The 24,382-nt window shown below is 42.7% G+C and overlaps 1 pseudogene; it reads left to right on the top strand.

Moving 5' to 3' along the window:
- Window positions 1–9,303: 9,303 nt before the first annotated feature.
- LOC132569461 (creatine kinase B-type-like) overlaps window positions 9,304–24,382 on the top strand; it is a 58,429-nt pseudogene continuing 43,350 nt past the window's right edge.

Below are 24,382 nucleotides of genomic sequence, written 5' to 3'. Positions count from 1 at the left end.
CAGAGTGGGATGAAAAATTAAAACAGATGCGTATTTTTTCTGGTGTTTAGTTACCATTGTCTACTATCAGGGGACATTTAGTAGAAAAATAGGTGGTGGAGCTCATCCAGGGATTGTTATGCAGCTGCACCTACTATTCAATGGACAAGGAGCTGGAACTCTAGAAAGGAGGAGGTGGAACTCACAGAAAGGTTCAGGAGCTGTGCTCCTGTGATTTCCCACTGAATCTGAGTCCTGTTTAATATCATTGGTGGGCTCCAGAGAGAGACAAGGGAACATTTTCTGCCCAATGAGAATCTGCCTCCTTGTAATGTTGTGTCTGAAACTGAATATTTTTGTGTATGTGTAAAATTAATATTAGGCGAATGCATTAAAAGACCTACTCACTTCCTCTAATTGAATAGTCAGTTTCCGGAGTAAATATCATCCAAAACCTCAGGAATAACCAACATATTTACATTTCCTCTGCATATAAAGCTCAATGTATTTGTTGCAGCAAGCCTTGTTGTTGCGTAATGGTCCACTAAAGTGACAACAGTCTTCAGTCTAATCCTTGGCTTTTACAGCCAATTCCAAGACTTCAGACCAGCCAGGTGAGAATGAAGCAGATGGGAATGCGCACCCAGCAAAGCTAGTTTTAAATACAGCAAACTGAAGAAGTTAGGAACACCTGAGTTTTCCTTTTCCAAATAGGACAAAGGCCAAATGTTGTTCCTGGCAACTGTTCACTGTGTTCAATCAGGCCCAGGTGCAGATTCAGCCAGCTTGGAGGAGAAGTGTGCTCACATCTGTCCTTGACTGACTCCAGGGTTCTGCTCAAAAGGGGGAACATGCTGCTGGAAGATAAATTTCCCTCCTTCTAATTACAAGCCTTGCCATCTTCTGCCCACTTCAAGTGTAAATCACCTAATCATAAACAATTCCCCTTCACAGTTCAACACAGATTGGATGTAATTTCCTGACAACACCAATCTGTTCACTGTGTAGCATGTAATCTCAAGAATAATATTAGGGACTTATTTGGTCTTCTGAGAGGAAAAGAGACATGAAAGGAGGAAAAATAACAACTAGAAAGGGATCTGATTATGCTTCTTAACATGTGTTCAATTAATACTGCTGGAGAATTTCTCTTTATTGAGGTTAGGACATAGAAGAAATCCATGATCCCTATTGCACTTTTCAAGTTTATTTTATGTTAGTTTAGATTGAGGTCACATCCATATAAAAGGACATTAGACTACATGCTCAAATCATATTTCTATTTATTTATTTTACCTTGCCTTTTTGCACCAATGAAGTCATCAAGGTTAGTTAGTTAGTTAGTTTGATTTATATCCCGCCCTCCCCACCAAAGCAGGCTCAGGGCAGCTCACAAACACAATAGATAACAATAAAAACAATTAAATTAAACATTAAAATAAACAGTTTAAACAATTTGGTGCTAATTCCATATGATTTAATATGGCATTCAGTGTTCTTAGGCATCCAATTGGATCTGATATTGTGGCAATGGTCATCAGTCAGTTAAAAGCTAGTTGAAATAATACTGTCTTCCAAGTCTTGTGGAACTGGGCAAGGTCCCAAAAGGCTCTGACCTCCTCAGGCAGTTGGTTCCTCCTCTGGCAGTGGGGAGCAGTGATGGAGAAGGCTCTTTCTCTAGTTGTTTTCAGTCTTGCCTCCCTCAGCCCGGAGATCGATAATAGATTTTGTGTACCTGATCTAAGTACCCTCTGGGGAACATGTGGGAAGAGACGGTCCCTAAGGTAGGCAGGTCCTTGGCCATATAGGACTTTAAAGGTAACCAGCACCTTTTAGCAAATCTGGTATACCACCAGCAGCCAGTGCAGCGTCCACAGTCTAGGCTATATGTGCTCCCACATGGAGAGCCCCAGTAGCAGCCTGGCTGCAGCATTCTGCACCAGCTGCATTTTCAGGATTTGGGACAGGGGGAGCCCCATGTAGAGGGCATTACAGTAGTCCAGTCTCGAGCAGACCGTAGCATGGATCGCATTTGCCAGGTTGCTGTGCTTGAGGAAGGGAACCAACTGCCATACCCGCCTAAGATGGTAAAAGGTGGATTTGGCAGTGGCTGCTATTTGGGCTTCCAGTAGCTTCCAGTAGCACCCCCAATCTTCTGACCCTGGGAGCCATTGTAAGTGGCATTCCATCAACAGTTGGTAGGGAGATTTCCCTGCCAGGACCACCGCGACTCAGGCAAAGGACCTCTGTCTTCGTTGCGTTCAGCTTCAGACGACTCAGCCTGAGCCATCCTACCACAGCTTGTAACACCAGGTCCAGATTTTCTGTGACACAGTCAGATCGGCCATCCATCCATCAGTATGCCATCTGCATACTGATGGCAACCCAGCTCATACCTCCGGATAATCTGGGCATAGAGGCACATGTAGATGTTAAGTAACATTGGTGTTTAATAAATGACACATACAGTAATATCAGCATAAAACTAGACCAATAAATAAAACACAGAAAACCAGTGACATCAGGCATACTAAAAGATAATGATTGGTTTAAAAAAGAGCATTCAGCAAAGATTTCCAAAAGTCTTTCTGAAAGCTAACAAATTTTGCTAGCCAAAATGATCAACAAAGAAGCTTTATTGGATTTCATCTTTGGGCAAGGAGTACTACAATGAAGATGCTACAGAAAAATACTTCACTTCTTTGAAGACTCATTTCTACATCAAAATGCAAAATAAAACCTGTATGAATGATGTCAGCTCTAGGGGGCTGGACTCATATGGGAGATTGTATTTAAACCAATTGCTGAGCAATCAGGTTAAAACGGATAAAAGGAAGTACTTCTTCACCCAAAGGGTGATTAACATGTGGAATTCACTGCCACAGGAGGTGGTGGCGGCTACAAGCATAGCCATCTTCTGTTTCAAACAATTTTATTAGTAACATATGGTAATAAATTTCAATTTCTTACTTCATTAATAATTACTTTTTTTAATCTATCCCATATATTACTTTCTACCCACCCCTCCCCCCGTTACTTGACCCCTGCCAGTGTTATATACTTAAAATCTTAATATTAAATGTACCCTTAATTAATAAGAACCAAAATTAATATCCTCCTCCTTCTTGTACTTAATCATTATCAAAAATTGCCCAATGTCCTTTTATTTTTCACTCTTTTTCTACATATCTTCTGAACTTTTTCCACTCCATCTTAAATACTTCTAAATCATAGTCTCTTAAGGTCCTTGTTAACTAGTCCATTTCACTCCATGTCATAACTTTTACAATCCAATCCCATTTCTCTGGTATTTTTTCTTGCTTCCACAACTGCACATACAATGTCCTAGCAGCTGAGAGCAAGTACCAAATTAAAGTTCTATCTTCTTTTGGAATTTTTTTTCATTTGTAATCCCAACAGAAAAGTCTATGCAACTTTGTTAAATTCGTATCCCAAGATCTTAGAAATCTCTTGTTGAATCATCTGCCAGTACTTTTTCGCTCTTTCACAACTCCACCACATATGGTAGAAAGAACCTTCATGTTTTTTACATTTCCAACACCTATCTGGCATTTTATTGTTCATCTTTGCCAATTTTTTAGGAGTCATATACCATCTGTACATCTTCTTAAAACAGTTTTCTTTAATACTCTGACATGTTGAGAGTTTCATAGAGTTCTTCCACAAATATTCCCATGTGCCCATCTGTATTTCTTTATTTACATTAATTGCCCACTTGCTCGGCTTGGCTTCGCGAACGAAGATTTAAGAAGGGTGCAATAGTCCACGTCTGCTGCAGGCTCGCTGGTGGCTGACAAGACCAATGTGGGACAGGCAGGTCCGGCCACAGTGGCTGCAGGGAAAAGTCTGATTTAGGGTTGGTGCTGTAGCAGTGCGATTCTTCCTCAATCTCCTTTTGTCCTCAAGACCAGCTATGCGTGCGTTCTCAAAAGAAGAGACAGCCTGGTGGATGGTGTGCCTCCATGCTTTGCGATCTGAGGCTAGGTCAGACCACTGGTGATGGTTGATGCGACAGGTGCCAAGGGATTTCTTCAAGGAGTCCTTGTACCTCTTCTTTGGTGCCCCTCTATTTCGATGGCCGGTGGAGAGTTCGCCATACAGGGCAATCTTGGGAAAGCGGTGGTTTTCCATCCTAGAAATATGCCCTGCCCAGCGCAGCTGCGTCTTCAACAGCAGTGCCTCGATGCTGGTAACCTCCGCCCGCTTGAGAACTTCAGTGTTGGTCACAAAGTCACTCCAGTGGATGTTGAGGATGGTGCGAAGGCAGCGCTGATGAAAGCGCTCAAGGAGTCGCAGGTGATGACGGTATAAAACCCACGATTCGGAGCCGTAGATGAGGGTTGTCATCACAACCGCTTTGTAAACATTGATCTTTGTGCCTTTTTTCAGATGCTTGTTGCTCCACACTCTTTTGTGCAGTCGGCCAAAGGCACGGTTTGCCTTTGCCAGCCTGTTGTCGATCTCCTTGTCGATCTTAGCATCTGAGGAGATGATGCACCCCAGGTAGCTGAACTGCTGGACTGTCTTCAGAACTGATTCACCCACAGTGATGCAGGGAGGGTGATAATCTTCCTGGGGTGCAGGCTGGTGGAGAACTTCTGTCTTCTTCAGACTAACTTCTAGGCCGAATAGTTTGGCAGCCTCTGCAAAGCAGGACGTCATATGCTGCAGAGCTGATACCGAGTGGGAGACGAGTGCAGCATCATCAGCAAACAGTAGCTCTCGGATGAGTTTTTCCATTGTCTTGGAGTGGGCCTTTAGTCGCCTCAGGTTGAACAGGTTGCCATCGGTGCGATAGCGGATGTAGACACCATCATCATCATCTAGATCTACTGCGGCTCTTTGAAGCATCATGCTAAAGAAGATCGTAAAGAGAGTTGGCGCGAGAACGCAGCCTTGCTTTACACCTGTGCCTACTGGGAAGGGCTCCGAGAGGTCGTTGCAGTGTCTGACTTGGCCTCGTTGATCTTCGTGTAGCTGGATGATCATGCTGAGGAACCTTGGGGGACATCCTAAACGTTCCAAGATTTGCCACAGGCCTTTCCTGCTAACGGTATCGAAAGCTTTGGTAAGGTCGACAAAAGTCACATACAGAGCCTTGTTTTGTTCCCTGCATTTCTCTTGGAGCTGCCTGAGAACAAATACCATGTCGGTGGTGCTCCTGTTAGCTCTGAAGCCGCACTGGCTCTCTGGGAGGAGTTCTTCTGCAATGGCGGGCACCAGTCTGTTCAGGAGTATTCTGGCAAGGATTTTGCCTGCGATGGAGAGCAGGGTTATCCCCCGGTAGTTGGAGCAGTCTGACTTTTCCCCTTTGTTCTTGTATAGGGTGATGATGATTGCATCGCGAAAGTCCTGTGGTAATTTGCCTTGTTCCCAGTAGGTGACAAGTACTTTGTGAAGTGAGCTATGTAGTACTGTGCCCCCATGCTTCCAGATCTCTGGTGGAATTCCATCAACTCCTGCTGCCTTGCCACTTTTCAGTTGCTTGATGGCTTTAACAGTCTCTTCTAGAGTGGGGATCTCATCCAACTCTGTTTTCACTGGTTGAAGTGGGGTGAGGTGAATTGCTGAATCTTGAACTACGCGGTTGGCACTGAAGAGAACCTGAAAATACTCCGACCACCGGTTCAATATGGATGCCTTGTCTGTGAGGAGCACTTGGCCGTCTGCACTACGCAAGGGACTCTGAGTCTGATATGATGGACCATATACTGCCTTCAGGGCTTCGTAGAACCCTCTTAAATCACCAGTGTCTGCACACAGCTGGGTTCTCTCAGCAAGCTTGGTCCACCACTCGTTCTGAATGTCTCGAAGCTTGCACTGGAGGTTGCTACATACAGCGCGAAAGGTTGCTTTTTTCCCAGGACAGGAGGGCTGAGCAAGATGTGCTTGGTAGGCAGATCTCTTTTTCGCCAGTAAATCTTGGATCTCTTGATTGTTCTCATCAAACCAGTCCTTGTTCTTCCTTGTGGAGAACCCGAGGACTTCTTCAGAGATCTGCAGGACGGTAGTTTTTAGGTGTTCCCAGAGTGCTTCTGGAGAAGGGTCTGTGGGGCAACTGGGGTCCTCAATTCTTGACTGGAGTTTTGCCTGGAAGGCAGCTTTAACTTCGGCTGACTGGAGACTGCCAACCTGAAACTTCCTCCGAGGGATACCTCCTCTCCTGGGTGTGGGTTTAAAGTGAAGACGGAGATTGCAGCATACAAGACGATGATCCGTATGACATTCTGCACTGGGCATTACTCGGGTGTGTAAGACATCTTGAAGGTCTCTCTGGCGCACCAGAATGTAGTCGATAAGGTGCCAGTGCTTGGACCGTGGGTGCATCCAGGTTGTCTTCAGACTGTTCTTCTGCTGGAAGATAGTGTTGGTGATGGTGAGCTGGTGCTCCATGCAGAATTCTAGCAGGAGGCGCCCGTTGTCATTGCAGTTGCCAATGCCGTGTTTGCCAAGTACTCCTTTCCAGGCTTCCGAGTCTTTACCTACTCTGGCATTGAAGTCGCCAAGGATGATCACCTTGTCCTCTGTAGGGGTCTTCCGTACGAGGTTGTGTAGATCAGCATAGAACTTGTTCTTTTCTGCAGGATCTGCTTGAAGGGTTGGGGCATACACACTGAAGAGTGTTGCATGCTGCTTGTTTTGAAGTGGGAGGCGCATGGACATGATGCGATCTGAGTGATCTGTTGGCAGGTTTTCGAGTTTGGAGGTAATGGAGTTCCTGACCATGAAGCCAATGCCAGAAAGGCGGCTCTCAGCCTTTGACTTACCTGACCAGTAGAGGGTATAGCCAGCACCGTGTTCTTGAAGACTACCTTCCTCAGGGAAACGGACCTCACTGAGAGCTGCTATGTCGATATTCAACCTGAGAAGTTCGTGGGCAACTAGAGCAGAGCGTCGTTCAGGGCGACCACTGTCTACTGTGTCAAGCATGGTTCTGATGTTCCAACACGCAAGCTTTAGTCTTTGCACACTTTGTGAGGCAGGTGCATGCCTTTTCTTTGTTGTTATTTTTTGACCGCAAGTAAGGATGCCCGTTGACTGCGGCTAGCCAACTGGGATGGAGGAGAGGAGCTTTGTTTAGGCCACCTTTTCTAGGCCCCTCTCCGTGTGGAGCAAGCAGTGCTGTCCCTAGATAAGGCTGCTTGGTCGTTCAGGGTGCTGCCGAAAAATGCTTTCGTCTCCGGGTTAGCATCAGGCGACCAATACCCTGAACCGCCTACATGCAGGATCGGGACTGCGGCTTCCAGTGGCACCTTCCACCTGCCGTTTCGCCCCTTGCCAGTCGCTGCAGGACTTGATGCGTTGTGGGTTGTGTATGTGGATATGCCCTTCAGGCCTGCGCAGAGGAATTTTTTAGGTGAAGCCCAGTGTGCGCGGTACTGGCTCCACCCTTTCACCTGGGGGTCATCTGCAATGGCCCAGTAAGCCGGGACGCCGGCAGCGAGTCCTCCAGGTGGTAGGTGTTACATTAACGAGCTCTATCTGCCCGGGTTTGATGTCAGAGTTTTCCTTCTCTTAGGCTGGCAAGGTTGGTGGGCCCAGCCTGCCCATCCGGTTATACCGCCGGACAATTCGGTTGCACCATGATGTAGCAAACTCTGTGAAAAACGGGGGGGACCAGCGAGAAGGTGTTGCTACGGATGCAGTAATGCAGGAGAGGCCATTGCAGTGACCATCTGCCAGGCATAGCCAGACAGTGACCACGCGGCATTCACTACACCGGGAGAGGAGAGGCTATGTATTGCGCATACACTTTCCCTGGGGGGGTAGGATACCCAGAGGGAGCCCACCCCCCACCCCCCGATTGCCCACTTAATCATTTGAGATTTCACTACTTCATCTTCCGTAGACCATTTTAAAAGTAACAAGCATAGCCAGCTTCAAGAGGGGACTGGATAAAAATATGGAGCAGAGGTCCATCAGTGGCTATTAGCTACAGTGTGTGTGTGTGTGTGTGTATATATATATATATATATATATATACACACACACACTGTATATATTGGCCACTGTATGACACAGAGTGTTGGACTGGATGGGCCATTGGCCTGATCCAACGTGGCTTCTCTTATGTTCTTATGTTCATTATGTGTTTTCTGACATCCCAGCATTTATCAGAATTGGTAGTGGCAGTTTAAGAAGGTGAAATGCCTCAATTGCCATTTTAAGAAAGGTATTGAAAATTATTTTATAATTTAATTAAACACACCTCCATAGTAGCTCCCACCACCACTCAGCTGCAAGGAGTAGAAATCAAAGGTTTTTAAACCACCACTCAGCTGTTTGGTTTAAATGGCTCAGAGCTGAGTGACAGGGAGCTCAGGTTTTTTTCGTGAAGAGCAGAAAACAGAAATGAACTCCTGCTTTCTGCTGTTCATTAACTGGAATTCATGGAAGTTTTTAGTGGTTCTTCAGTTTGCAAACTGTTCTTTGTGAATCACAAACCACCCAAAATTCATGACAAACTTTAGTTTACCAGCTGGTTCATACCCATTCCTATTTCACACCCATCAGAGAAAGAAAGGTCATGATGCCAGGCAGCTTTTGAAGCTGCACAGAATCTTGGGCAAGTAATCTTACTTCTTATTTACTCCTTAAAAGGTAAAAGGTAAAGGTAGTCTTCTGTGCAAGCACCAGTCATTTCCAACTCTGGGGTGATGTCGCATCATGACATTTTCACGGCAGACATTTTCACGGCAGACATTTTCACGGCAGACTTTTTAACGGGGTGGTTTGCCATTGCCTCCCCCAGTCATCTACACTCCCCCCAGCAAGCTGGGTACTCATTTTACCAACCATGAAAGGATGGAAGGCTGAGTCAACCTTGAGCTGGCTATCTGAACCCAGCTTCTGCCAGGACTGAACGCAGGTCGGGAGCAGAGCTTAGGACTACAGTTCTTCAGCTTTACCACTCTGCACCATGGGGCTCCCATTTATTCCTTATTTACCAGTAAATCCATAGGAGAATAAGTTTGGGTCATATCTTATAGTAGTTTATGGTAATTCTAACACCAATATTATTTCAGATGAGTATCCATGTTGGTCTGAAGCAGCAGAACAATTTTTGAATCCAATGGCTCCTTTAAGGCTAAGGAACTTTTATTTTAGGTATAAGCTTTCATATCTGAAGAAGTGTGTGTGCACATGAAAGCTTCTTCCCAGAATAAAACTTCATTGGTCTTAAAGGTGCTCCAGTAACACACCGTGGCTCCAGGACAACCGCTACCTGAATCCAACTCCACCCGACCCGACTTGTGGGAATCATGAGTGGACCGGCTCAGCTACTACATTGAGCTACACAAGATGGAGGAAGCGGTGGAAAAGAAGGCACTCCTCCTGAGTTCATGTGGAGTGGAGACCGTCCAGCTGATGAAGCAACTCATCACACCAACCACCCTCGCAGCCGCCACCTATGAGAACCTGATCAAGGTGATGACAGATCACCTATCCTCGCAACCTACCCGCCTTGCATGCAGACATGCTTTCTACACAAAGCAGCAGTGGCAGGCTGAGTCTGCGACAGAGCACTTTGCTGATCGCCAAGGTCTTGCCCTGTGATGCGACTTCACGGGGAACCTGGAGAAAATCCTACTTAATCATTTTGCAGTGGGGGTCAGAGAGGAGAAGCTGCACCGTAAGCTGTTGGCCACTGAAGACAAAGACATCATTCTAGCGAAGGTGCTCCAACAGGCGACCACCTTCTAACAGGCACACCCAGCCTCTCCACAAGCTCACACCAGGCCACCGCCTCCTCGGTGTCTGAAAGCTCAGATGGGGAAGAGTGGAGGCTGATGATATAACTGAAATCTGGACAACAGGTCTCTTTTCCCCTGGAGAAAATGTGCTTTGGAGGGTGGACTCTATGACATTATATTCAGCTGTGGCCTCTTGCCTCCCCAAAATCTGACTTCCATTGACTCTACCACAAAATCTCCAGGAAATTCCCATCTTGGAGGTGACAACCCTAGTCAGGACAAGACCCAATGGGCTCTCCCTCAAAGGCCTGGAAAGGGCCTCCTCCCCCCACCTTTTACTGACATAGAATCATACAGTTGGAAGGGACCTCTAGGGTCATCCAGTCCAACCCCCTGCACAATGCAGGAAACTCACAAATACCTCCCCCTAAATCACAGGACCTTCATTGCTGTCAGATGGCCATCTAGCCTCTGTTTAAAAAAAACCTCCAAGGAAGAAGAGCCCACCACCTCCCAAGGAAGCCTGTTCCACTGAGGAACCGCTCTAACGGTCAGGAAGTTCTTCCTAATGTTGAGCCAGAAACTCTTTTGATTTCATTTCAACCCATTGGTTCTGGTCCTACCTTCTGGGGCCACAGAAAACAATTCCACACCATCCTCTATATGACGGCCCTTCAAGTACTTGAAGATGGTGATCATATCACTTCTCAGCTGTCTCCTCTCCAGGCTAAACATCCCAGCTCCTTCAACCTTTCCTCATAGGACTTGGTCTCCAGACCACTCACCATCTTCATCGCCCTCCTCTGGACCCATTCCAGCTTGTCTATATCCTTTTTAAAATGTGGTGCCCAAAACCTTTCTCACCCTCTGTTTGGTCCATTTTATTAAAGCTAAGCAATTTCAGTAGTATTGAATAGTCACCTTTTTAGAAGGTGTGTGCACACACCTTTTTATCATACCAAAATTTCTGAGTGTTCTGAGCTTTGGCAAAATTATCATGTATGAAGGCTATCCCCCCTGAGATAATTTTGAAAATTATCTAACAGCTCACAATGAATGTGGCCCAGTGCATTTTCTTTCCAGCTTCTTCCCCTTTTGCTTAATTTAATTTTTCAATTTATACCCCACCCTGTCCCTCAAGCGGGCTCTGGAAGGCTTACAACATTAAGAAACTTTACAAAACATTAAATAAATTACATCCAAACTAGATAATCTCATAATTACAGAATTGACAAAAACCATGATCCACATCATTGGCAACAAGTCATAGACTGGTAATGTTCAGCATAATATAAACATAAGGTGCTGGGAGGAGCGATGATTTCAGGGGACACCCACTTGATTAAAAGCCTGAATAGTTAAGCTACACTGAAGAGTTGAGCTACAAAACATCTTGAAATCAATATGCTTCTTGTACAAATAAAGTTTTATTGTGCTTATTGTTAACCTGGAGTTATATGCTATTTAAATATTAGAGTTTCATCCTCAAGACTGCATAGTCCAATGAAGGAGCCTTAGAGTTTGGGCACAATATCATGGGAAAAGTTAATTAATAGGATTAGAATTAAATTCCTGGTGAGAGAAAGAAATAACAAGAAATTTAAAGTCACATTATGCCTAACCACACAAATTAAAAGAGAACTCATGACAATGCCTCTCCCTGTTCTCTCCTCAAGAGCAGTACTCTTTGCTGGCATAGTCCACAGGAAGTAAAAAGTGTTCACATGTTCATTCCCTAAACAGATTAAACTGGCCCATTTTGTCCAGCAGAACTTCTCCAACCAGTTCTGATAATTGTTCATAAATCTGTGTTCTCATGGTTCTCAATAAAGCAGCTTTTGGAGTATTCTGCTCCCTACATAAATTTTCAGTTTTCTGCATAATGGGGTAGCGTCTTGAAATTCCTTTTGCTGGACAAATGATAAAGTGCCCATCTTTCATCTTCTCTTTCCTGTTGAGGACCTTTCAAGTTGGCCACTTTAGGCATGTACATTTATGGACTGTGTATCTATATTGGGATGATTGTCAAGTCATGGACATTAAGCTTAGCCTCACTACAAAGTTAGAATTATAGTAATGTGTATAGATGGTTCATCATTTCCCCACATTTCTTTATGCAACTTAAAGAGGGACACTCAGGAGAAAGGGAAACAATATATTTCTAATGATACAACCATCTGCTTGAACTGGAGTGTTTCTATATATAAACATCCCCAAGGAAATGAAGAAGATTCCATGGCTTCTATAATGAATTGTAGCTCTTTTAAACATTTCTTTCTCACACTTTTCCCCTTCGAAGTTTGTGAGGAACATCATAGCACAGACTGATATTAAATGTAGATTCATATATGATAAAGTCATTCTAAAGAAACTATCAGATATCAGTAATCTTAATAGAATTTCAGGTTTTACACTATAGTATTATCCCAATAAAATGGATCTTTTAACATAAGTGCTGCCCTGAACCTGATTGTTTTGGAGAGATGGTTAGAATCCCTTAAATTTTATATAGTTACATTTTGCAAAAAGTGGTGTGCATAGTTCACTTGAAGACCCTGCTGAAGATTTATGGTCCTGAAGACACATAGACCCTATATTAGGTTTCAGAACTGCAGTGTAATTTTTATCATGTAAGAAAGAAATTCATTTAGAAAAAAATATCCTGCAGTTTTGAAAGTCATTGTCGCAATTAAGGTTCAATTGACAGAAAAGAGAATACTGAAATTTTGGGAGCAGCACAGGGGGTGGAAGTGGGAGTTATCAAATACCTTGAAAGAACACACCACATGCATCAGTACTTTTGGTATTTCTATTTAGTCAAAATAAAATATCATTACCTTCATCAGTCCTAAAATACAAAGGTTTATTAATTTATTCAGTTAAATGAAATTGTCATACTCAAAGTGAATCCAGATAATTAGACTGGTTCAATGGCAACACCAAACAATGGGTTGTTGTTCTGTAGATATGTTTACCTCTCATACATCTTCCTCCCTGTTTGCCTTCTTTGCTGTGTGCCATCAATATAACCAGAAATATGAGGGAGCAGTTGCTAGTCTTGTCTAAGATCATGGAGGATGCTTCTGAAGGCCAGGAATAGGACTGGTTATGTCTCACAGCTAAACATGCCAAATAGAAAGTGTCAGAACCCCAGAATGGAACAGTCTTGGACACAAATAACAAACAAAGGAGTAACAATAATATGGCCTTTAGTAGATTAGAAGCAGTCTAACACAATATCTAAAAAAATTTTAGCCTACAGGTGCAAGAAGCATCTCAGAACAGAATGAAAATATAATTTAAAAATGGTGTATGTTGGTTGGGATCCAGCAAATAGCTATGTGTTTGAGAAAATTTACCAATTTTTGTTTACTATTTTTAATATTCCTGGTTATAATTAAAGGTAGTAAGAATGACCTCACACAGCATTATATATTTTAAGAAGACACTGAGTGTATATAACTTTGCATGATGCCTTATTAGTTATAAGATAATTAGTTAGCCAATCATGTGCATCCATGTTGTGGAACAGCTAGGTCTTGCTAGAAGGCTACTTTGAAAATCAGTATAAATAATGGAACTCTGAATTGATTATCATCTTCTTTCCTATGTGTACCCCAGAAAATGCTTCCTGCAACTCTGTTTCTACAGATTGCAGGAGAACATCAACAGACTTTTCAGGGAACTTGTCAACCGTGTTGAAGTTCTGATAGTATTCTTGTTAAACAGTGAAAACCACTATATTAATGCAATTATGATTAAGCAAAATATAGCTTTACTTATTTTTCAGGAACCAGTGCTGAACATTTAGGAGAACATTATCTTCCATTTGGAAAAATGCATTTTTAGCAATAAATCTGTACTTTTACACACACACACACACACACACACTAAGGGCTAAATATTTAGACTCTTCTAGGTAGTAAAAGTCTAGGGAAAAATATTCCTATTTTTGTTTTCCCATGGAGAAATCTTTAGTGTAAAAATCATGGCAGGGAGAGAGATTGAAAACAGATAAATTGCTCCTCTCCTCCCATCTCTCTAATCATCATTTCATACATTAAACCCATGATTCTTATTGTGTAGAGCAACTGTATCAATCAATGCACTGAATTTAATTGTAGCCAATGGCTTATGTTTTGTGTTCATTTCTATATATCTTGATATATAATGGAAATCTGATGATCATCAAGAATGTTTTCATTGAAACTATGTCATATTAAGGTGATGTTGGAAACTGGTTAGCTTAATACTACAATATGGCATGTGAAATACAGCTTCATATATAACAATATAACAAAATTTGAAGTTCGTATTAAATGTCCACCTTACTCTTCAGTGTGACATGAACTGATAGCAATGCTCTAGATCACGTTGTAAGAACAGGTTCAAGATAAACATTCTTTTATTTCAGATCCTATTCAGAAATATCACAATTCACATGCTGTTCAATATACTTTCAGATCAGGTTCATCCTATTCAACTTGTTGCCACATTTATATACCCTGAACACCTTTTTTCTGCTGTCAAGCCACAGTACTAGCTCTCCTGCAATGTTGGTGCCAGCTGGTTGCAAAATAACTATTTCAGGCCCCTACCCACAGTCCCCTATAGGGAATAATGGCAGAACCATTATTCTCACTCCTTTTCCTTCAAACCCTCCTTTATGCGGGTGGGGCACTTTTCTAGGGCTGCTTTTCATCTCAGTGCATGCCTCCACAGATGGTTGGACCACCTTGTTTGGAGGTCTTTAGAATGGATTCCTTGGTCCAATTTTCTTGAAACTTGGGAGAGGGCCTTTAGAGAGTTCCATTGGTGTCATTAACAGCTGTACCCAGTGCCGGATTAAACCCTGTGGAGGCCCCTAGGCAGTCGAAATCTTGGGGGGACCCTTGCAAATTATATTAGAGTTGTAGCACCTGCCCCACCCTCCATGGCCTCCACTCAGCCTGCAGGCACCTTCTCAAAAGTCCCTTTGACAACACTGTAGGGGAGAGGCAGAGAGAGGCATACTTGGCGACAACACCAGCAGCAGCTGCACCAGGCAGTTTGGGCAAAAAGCGGCTCAGTTGCTGGCTGTGCATGCAGGCTCCAAGGGCTGCAAGCAGGGGAAAAACTGGTGGGAAAAGCTGGCCCATGTCCCCTAAAGGCATGGGGGCCTCTAGGCCAGTGCCTACTTGGCCTAATTGTTAATCTGGCCCTGGCTGTACCAGACAAATATGTTCCCCATTAAAAAGAATAGTCCAGAAAATACAAACTCAGCAGGCGTGTGTATGTGTGTGTGTGAAATCTGAACCAGTAATGTCCTGCCCCCAAACCAGCAATCATATCATGGTCCCTACTCCTGAATGTCAGATCTGAAATTATAATGCTTTTTTTCTCTGTGAAGACCCCTAGTTGGCACATGCGTTGATTCTGGGAGAGGCAATCCTTCAGTTATATGAGCACCAGGACAAGATAGCCTTTAAAGGTAACAATCAGCATCTTAAATTGAACTTGGAAAAAACTAGTAAGCAGTGTAAAGATCACAAAGATCAAAATATCACCAAGTTCACGTGACATTACAAAAATAGTATCCTTGCCTGCCAAAAATGTTCACTGCACAGTTCTTAGTATCCCAAATCTAGGGTAAGATTTAGATTTAAATGCATATCAAAATGCTGACATGCCAGAGGGTAGGCCAAAAACATGGACCCTTACTATCTATATATCTTCCTAACCTTTATTGTTGTTTTTTAGGAAGGAGAACAAAATGCTCAACAAATGAAAAATGGCATTTCCTGATGACACAGCATTTTGTATTTTTTTCACAGCTTTATATACAGGAAATGAGAATTTAGTTGAGTTAACTGGAAAGTGTTTATTTTGCGAACAGAAAGGCAACAGATCCTAAAATTAGGGTTCAAAGAATCCATGCTCCCCCCTCTTTAGAGCCAGTTTGGTGTAGTGGTTAAGTGTGCGGACTCTTATCTGGGAGAACCGGGTTTGATTCCCCACTCCTCCACTTGCACCTGCTGGAATGGCCTTGGGTCAGCCATAGCTCTGGCAGAAGTTGTCCTTGAAAGGGCAGCTGCTGTGAGAGCCCTCTCCAGCCCCACCCACCTCACAGGGTGTTTGTTGTGGGGGAGGAAGGTAAAGGAGATTGTGAGCCGCTCTGAGACTCTTCGGAGTGGAGGGCGGGATATAAATCCAATATCTTCTTCATCTTCTTCTTCTTCTCTTTATCATGGATTCCCAAAAGCTCATTGATGTTTTGAAACACATTGAAAGTCACTAGAAAGACAACATCAGGCTTAGCAGAAAGCAGGGAAGAGATCTAAATTAAATTTGGAAGAGGGAAAATTAAATTGTTAGATGGAATGAAGAAATTGAACACATAGGATAAAGGAGAATTTTTATAAAACTAGATTCCATTAGGGGGTATTTTTAGTGAAGTTTTCCTGCTTGATTTACTGAACTCCTTATTTCAAATTTATTCTTTATTGGTGATGTGCTGTGAGCTCTAATTCCTCCATGCAATAAACATGTAGTATTATTTACCAGTGTTCTTGTAATAGCTGTGACTGGCATTGTCAGTCATTCTGTTTTCTATGTTAGTCTTGATATTGAAAGACTTAAGTATTGCTGCTACCACCAAGTCATTTTTTGTAGGCAAGCCTTTTGTGACCTAATGCGCACAAAGCAGTTTATCATCCACGATCTCAAATAAATCAGTGCCAACATTTTGCTCCAAACTTGTCTCTCAAAGGGAATGGTCAAAGTGGTCAGAATAAAATAGGAGTGAAAGTCAGAGGAATAGCCTTGGACACAGCAGAGCCTTTATATGAAGAGAAGGCATTTCTAATTATATAGATTTTGTTTATTTATAATTTGGATTTATGATTCATTCAATCCCTGAATACTCAGGGCTCTGAGTGACAAACAACAATAAAGATACATATAATAAAAACACATATCATAATAAAACATTGTTAAAACCATTTTCCAAATGGCACTAATGCATTGGATTTCAGACTGTGTTGTTACCTTGCAGGGGAGGTAGGGAGAAAGTATGAAAAAGGAGGATGCCAGACAAGATGGTACCCGACGCTGGTCTCAACCAAAAGCCTGGCAGAACATCTCTGCCTTACAGGCCCTGCAGGACTACATCAGGTCCAACTGGGCAAGGATGTCATTTGGCAGAGAGTTCTACCAGGTAGGAGCCAGGGCTGAGAAAGTCCTGGCTCTGAATTAATTATGGAAATAGTATAAAATGTAGACTGAAATAGACAATATAAGATTGTTTGTAGCGTTTGCATCAGGTTATACCTTATTCAGATTATGCAAAATCCACCAATAATAAAAACAAACCATTTAAATTTTAAAACAATACAATAAAATTAGCAATAAAAACAATCGGACAATAAAACAAATAAGGTGCATTGTCAGGCAGGAAGGGCACATTTCACAGGATATAGCAGCTTTCAGCCCAAGACATGATGGTGATAATAAACAGGATAAGACCATAGTTTGTAAAGCATGATGTCCCAACAAAGGAGGCCAACTGATGGAATAGTTGCTGGAAATAGGACATCCGCTGCCTCAACCAAAGGCCCAGTAGGGCCTTTCAGGTTGGTAGGGCCCAGTAATTCAGGTAGGACCCAGTTCTCCATAGGAAGCTGATTCCACTAGGCCAGAGTTGAGAAGGCCCTGACCGAGGCAAAACTTACATCCTATCACCAGATAGAGCTGGGTGCCATCTGCATATTGGTGAAAATCAGGCCTTGAATTCAGCAGGAGCACAGCTCCTAAACCTTTCTGAGGGTCCCCCTTCTCCTCCCCACCAACCTACCTTGTCCATTGAATAGTAGGTGCAGCTGCATAACAATCCCTAGATGAGCTCCACCACCTATTTTTCTACAAAATGACCCCTGGTGACAACCCAGCCCAAAATCTCGAGCAATCTGAGCAAGGGGGCGCATATGGATGGTAAACAGTTAAACATGTTTAGTTGGTGATACCAATTTTATAATTTACTCCACAGGCTTCATTTCTCTGCTAGAACACTAATTTGCTCAAATATTTAATCTCTGAAAATGCTTGGCAGATTTAATCCATGTCTGTGTCAAAACAAGATTAATTAGGACAAGAAAATCCAAAGCAAATGGGTCATCTAACCTGCTTTTAAAATAAGTAATCTGACATTTTTATTGAAGGAAGTTTAGCTGATATTAGTTGGGTTTAGTGAGACTAGAAAGATCAAGTGTATACACTGTCTACTGTCCATTTGCCTTTTAATTTTATTTGAGAAAGTATCAAACATAACAGATATTATAATTATTCAGATCATTGTTCTAAGACTATAATTTCTCCTTTTAAGCAGGAGAAGCCATGAGCTTTGACTATTTATCTCCTCTCCACTGAATCTCTCCTTACTAGATCTGTGCATTACTATCTTGGGACAAATTAACTTTTTTGAAGCATGCCACATTCTTTCTCTGAAGCTATGTTCACTCATAGGCAAAAGAATGCTGGCTTCAAGTAATTTCTCTGAGAAAGGAGTGTAGTGCCTTATTTTGCTCCCATTAATCAGGAAAGTGTGTAACATGCAGGGTGTAAATAATGGCAGAATTAGAAGCCTTTAATCTCTAATTACATTACGTGAAGTTGTGTATGAATAAAACATAACAGAATGTTGACATAATTTGTAGCAGACATTAATTGTTCTCCCTCTCAACTAGCTGATCAGTGCTGCAATTTTTTTGAGGGGTTAATTAATTAAAGCAAGTTAGACCCCTTTTCCCGAGACTCCACAAAATTCAGATTACTTACATCATGGAGCTTGATCATATCTAGCTCCATTATTGCAAGCCTGTTGCCTGACTTGAGAAATCCTGCTAATTTAAAATAATAAATTTCCTCACAACTAGTAGGAATAAACCATTTAGAAATGTATGTAACAAGTAATGTCAGATGAACAAATGAGATTCATGGATGGTGATTAGTAGGAAATGTTATTCTGTCAAGTTGGCACTTTTCCAGGAACATTAGTTAATTATTTTCTTCATGACTTAACTGGCAGAAGAATTTCTAAGTCTAATTTGATTGTATTAAAAGTTGAGGGACTGACTGGGCCAAAGTTTTTAAAAGCTGCCTGTTTAAATGTAAGGTATTTCATCTATATTTATCCTGCAAAGGGATCCCCCCCCTCCACCAGTGGTTTGGCTTATGTATACCCAGGCCAGCAAAGTGAATAAATATGAATGACAGCTGATAAGCATGTTTAAAAGTCCAGTCACTGTGAATCATTTGGTAAATGCAGTTTTGCCAACGTAAAGTTAAGAGGGCTTTCCTGGGTGTTAAACATGTTTGTTTAAAGCACTCCAAGTATAACTTAATACTGTAAAGCACTCAAATATCTAACAAGTCATGACTTCCAGGCCTTAGATTCAGCAGGTGCTCACAGGAGCACAGCTCCTGAACTTTTCTGATAGTTTCCCCTCTTCCTCCCCACCTACCTTGCCCATTGACTAGTAAGTGCAGCTGCATAACAATCCCTGGATTAGGAGAGCGGGCAGCCAGCCAGCCACCATGGGCTTTGCCACGCCCCCAGCAGCCCTTATTAATCCCTGGAGAAGCCCACACCACCCTTTCTCCACTTCTTATGTGATTTTGGGTGGCGGGTGGCTTGCTGGCCTTTTGACCCACACATGGCTCTCTAGTAGGCTTCCCAACCCTCCCGCTCTGGCGGGAGTCCCCCGGGTTTGCAGCCTCATCTCCCGGTCTTCAAGAAGTGGGAAGCGGGGGGTGGGGGGGGGAGAACATGCCTGTAGGCTTCATTATAGAGCTCCTGAGCCATTTGTAAAATGTCTGCCCCTTTAAGGCTGGGCAGGGAGCAGGAAGGGCTTGGGAGAACAGCCCCGCCCTTTCTTTTGCTTTCACTTTCACAGCAAGAGTTCTCCGGAAGAAGATCTGGTAAGTGTGTGTGTGAGAGAGAGGGAGGGGGCAGGGGATTCCCTGGTTTGGAGGCCCTCCCCCCTTTTAGAAAGCGTGGGGGGGAGGGAAATGTCTACTGGGCATTCTATTATTCCCTATGGAGAACGATTCCCATAGGGAATAATAGGGAATTCATCCATTGGTATTGGGGGCTCTGGGGGGGCTATTTTTTGAGGTAGAGGCACCAAATTTTTAGTATAACATCTAGTGCCTCTCCCCAAAATACCCCCCAAGTTTCAAAACGATTGGACCAGAGGGTCCAATTCTATGAGCCCCAAAAGATGGTGCCCCTATACTTCATTATTTCCTATGGAAGAAAGGAATTTTAAAAGGTGTGCTGTCCCTTTAAATGTGATGGCCAGAACTCCCTTGGAGTTCAATTAAGCTTGTCACATCCTTGTTCTTGGCTCCACCCCAATGTCTCCTGGCTCCACCCCCAAAGTCTCCTGGCTCCACCCCCAAAGTCCCCAGATTTTTCTTTAATTGGACTTGGCAACCCTACTCTCTAGCCAGCCCAAGCAGGCCTTGCCTGCCCAGGGCTTTTCTTTCTTGCATTGTGTTGCTTTGGACCGGGGGGCATATACTAATGAGCTCTACCACCTATTTTTCTACAAAACGACCCCTGATGATTTACCTAATCTAAGCTGTCCCTCAGATAGTGCCCTTAGAGTAAAATACTGTTTGATGCATCATTTCTAACTTTTAGGCTTGGTAGCCAAGAATTGACTGAGGGAGCAATTCTAAGGAAGTCTACTTATAAGTCCCATTTTATTCAATAGGGTTTACTTAGGACCGCAGCCTAAGAGAGTGGAAACTAGTTAAGGAGGCACACCTGGGTACACAAATTCTTTTATGTTCAGGTCTTAGAGTCATACTATAGTTGTTACATGCAAGACTAAGGATACTGCAATCCTTGTGAATGACATACTTGAAGATTGCATCTATCCATTTCACATTGCCCATTTACCTGTGAGTCAAGCACGACATACTCTCAAAAGGCTAAACTGTTTGCAGTATTTTATGTGAATTTGTGTTCATGTGGGTGGCAGCAGTCATGAGCACATAGGGAGCTACCAAGTGCACGAATGCAAATTCCAGAAAATGCTTGAAAATTCAAGATTGCTGTAAGAAAAGTTTGTAAAGGCAGGAATATACTGGGGTGGGTGAAGGGATAGGACAGTTGGGTGGATTAGGGAAGAGGAGAAAATGAAAATGGGTGGGTGCTGAAAGGGGGTCTTCAGTATGTGGCTCAGTGGTAAAACATCTGCTTGGCATGCAGAAGGTCCCAGATCCAGTCCTTAGCACCTCCAGTTAAAAAAGGTAGAAAATGGTATTAAAAACATTGACCTGAGATCCTGGAAAGCTGTTGCCAGTCTGAGTACACAATGCTAACCTTGAGGACCCAATGGTCTGATTCAATATAAGGCAGCTTCATGTGTTCCACAGTGGCTTGGAGCTGAAAACACGTGCCAACTGTATTAGAAGGCTGAAAATGTGTCCTGAGTACTTGCACCTGAAAAAGCTGGATGGTAAGGATGTTGGCAGTGGATCATGCTGCTATACATGACTGATAATTTGGAGAGGCGGTTTCCCTTCAGCAAAGCAGAACATACTTGTCGTAATAGGAATGTGTCTGTTAACTGATTAGAAGTTTTCAATTCCATTTGTTTAGCTGATAAACCTGTATTTTGATGACACAGGGCACTCTAAGCATTTAAGATGCACTCTAAGCATTTAAGGTTATATTTGTTGATTTTAAAGATTTGTTTTATTTTGCTACCCCCTTAAAAAAGCCTTGAGCCATTGCTTTCTCTTACATTTCTTTACTGCTAAACAAATCAGCACATAAGCCAAAAAGATTTAAACCTTCCAACATAACCCAATTTACAAGCAAAGGCCATTTTAAGTCATTGCTGGCATTTTAAAGGCTTTCAGGAACAAAGTTTTAGATGTACCATATACCTTTATATTCACAGTGAAGACGAGTACCAAGGCTATTAAAAGGTGTAACTTTATCACATCCCTAAACAATGATCTAACAAAGAGAACCACTATTCTCATATCTATGTTGTTTATGACAATTTGTCATCAAAATCTTCCAGAAACTGTGCTTATACTGCAAGATTAATGTCTTGCTGTGTTTTGTTGAATTAACAAAAAGTCTGCAATTGCTGATTTAGATTAGTATTCATCTTTATTTTATGAATGAACTAAAATAAGCTAAAAGAGAATAGTCAAAACCTTTTAATAACGTTTTATATCAGAAGATATATCGGTAGTATTACTGTTGCCAGGGGTGTTTTTGTAGAAAAAGCCCAGCAGGAACTTATTTAAATATTAGGCCACACCCCCTGATATCACCATTATTTTACAAAGGGCTTTTTGTAGAAAAAGCCCAGCAGGAACTCATTTGCATATTAGGTCACACCCACTGACACCAAGCCAGTTGGAATTGTGTCCCTGTGGGCTCCTGCTCAAAAAAAGTCCTGACTATACTCTAAGACTAATAGCTTAGGAAAGCCATTTGTAAAAGAGGGCGTTTGAACCATCTAATGTACGCCTAGTATCTTATGAAATGTAGACTCTTCCTTTAACCTAGAGTTGCTAGGTCCAATTCAAGAAATATCTGGGGACTTTGGGGGTGGAGCCAGGAGACTTTGGAGGGTGGAGCTGAGACACATTGGATGGAGCCAGGAGCAAGGTTGTGACAAGCATAATTTAACTTGAAAGGAGTTCTGGTCATCACATTTAAAGGGACTGCACACCTTTCCCTCCACTAGAAATAATGAAGGATATGGATGCCTTCTTTTGAGGCTCATAGAATTAGACCCCCTGGTCCTATCCTTTTAAAATTTGGAGGGTGTTTTGAGGAGAGGCACCGGATGCTATGCTGCATATTTGGTATCTCTACCTCAGAAAACAGCCCCCCCCAACAGAGCCCCAGATACACACAGATCCATTATATCCTATGGGAATCGGTCTCTACAGGGATAATGAAGTGTCCAGCAGACATTCCCCCCACCCCGCTTTCTGATGACCCTGAAGTGGCAGGGGGAAGGCCTCCAAACCATGGAATCCCCTGCCCCAACCTGGGGATTGACAATCCTACTTTAACCTTGGTCTTCTCAACTTTGACTTGGAATGAAGTAAAGCTCAAAAGCTGGGTAGACACGTTGATATTTGCATTAGTTTATATTATATTTCCAAATGTTGAATAAATAAATAAGAATCAAGGTCTTTCTTGGGTGGGCCAGGAAGACCATTTGGCATTGGCCTCACATTCACTGAGGACCTCAAATGCAGACGATTGATGTTATCTCCAAATAAGGCTATTCTTGCAAATAGTTACAGAGATACACTGACAGGACTGAAAGATGTTCATCATGCGATTTTAAACTTGGGTCCCATTACTGGTTCCATTACCTGTAGTGCTGCACACAATTTTTGTAACCCTGGTTTAGCATTTCTTTGTTTTTTAAGAGCCTCAAAAAATGGAAGTGGCCAGGCCTTTCTCAACCTTGGAGAGGCCTTGATAGGAACACTGATGGTCCACCTATGTATGTTCAGAAGTGGAATATTATGGAAGTTTGACCTTCTGGGAAAATGCTGAACATGATGGAGAACAGGTCAAAGTGTCGGCATAGGATTACCAGTTGCTCACCCACAGTGTGTAACCTTCTGCCCCTGTGCTCCAACCTCTGGACTCACTTGATGAAGCAGGAGAAAAAAATGGGGAGGGGGAGACAGTGCAGAATTTCAGGCAGACACCAGGAAGTGATGTCAGAGAGTCAGCAATGCACTAGGAACTTCCCCCTTCCTAGAGCATCATGGATGCCACAATATATGAGCAACCAGAAGTGGCATCATAAAGCCAGCAATGTTTTTGCTCCCCAGTTCCACTCCATTCAAATACTCTTGGAGGGTTGCCAAAGCAGGGCTGGCAATCCTATTTCAGCAACATTAACTGACAAACGAATGGAGGAGAGTGATGACTGCTAGACTGAAACAGAATAAAGTTAGAGCCAAACTGAAACACCAAGGTCGAATGTTTTTCACAATCCTGCTCCAATATTTTAGCCTGGGCATGAGGAGGGGACAGAGATGAGATGGCTGCCAGCTTGTAACACCTCACATGGTTATTGTGGGGATAAAATGGATGAGAAGAGAATGATGTAAGCTGCTTTAGGTCCCCAGTGGGGAGAAGGGCAGGATATAAATGAAGTAAATAAACAAATCTAAGCTGAGTGTTTTCTCTCCCCTGCTGCAGGTGGGCAAAGCTGGGGCACAAACTCTTATCCCTTGTCTCTTAGCTCTTGGATTACAGCATCTCATGGCTTTGGCCCAATGGATTAACCTGGTGGACACTAGCCTATAATTTTGTGTAGTTGTTGTCTTTTGCTTGTTTTTTATACTGTGTTTTAAGTAAATGTTTAAAATGTAGTTTTTGTATGCTGATTTTGAATGCCACTTTATTTATTTGGTTGGTTGGTTACATAGCATATTTTTATTCTACTACTTGATGGGAGAAAAGTGAGATAAAAATGTTATGTAACCAACCAACCAACCAACCAAATAAATAAATAGTGACATATGAGCCACATAGTTAATAAAAGCTCACCTGGCACCTGTGATTATCCCAACATTTAGGGGAGGGAGAAGAGTTCTAGTATGGTTGAATACCTGGTTTTCATGCATTGGTGTTCACATGGAAG

The sequence above is a fragment of the Heteronotia binoei genome, chromosome 1, assembly GCF_032191835.1.
Source record: "Heteronotia binoei isolate CCM8104 ecotype False Entrance Well chromosome 1, APGP_CSIRO_Hbin_v1, whole genome shotgun sequence".
In the NCBI taxonomy this organism is placed as follows: Eukaryota; Metazoa; Chordata; class Lepidosauria; order Squamata; family Gekkonidae; genus Heteronotia; species Heteronotia binoei.
This window is presented reverse-complemented; position numbering and strand designations above follow the sequence as displayed.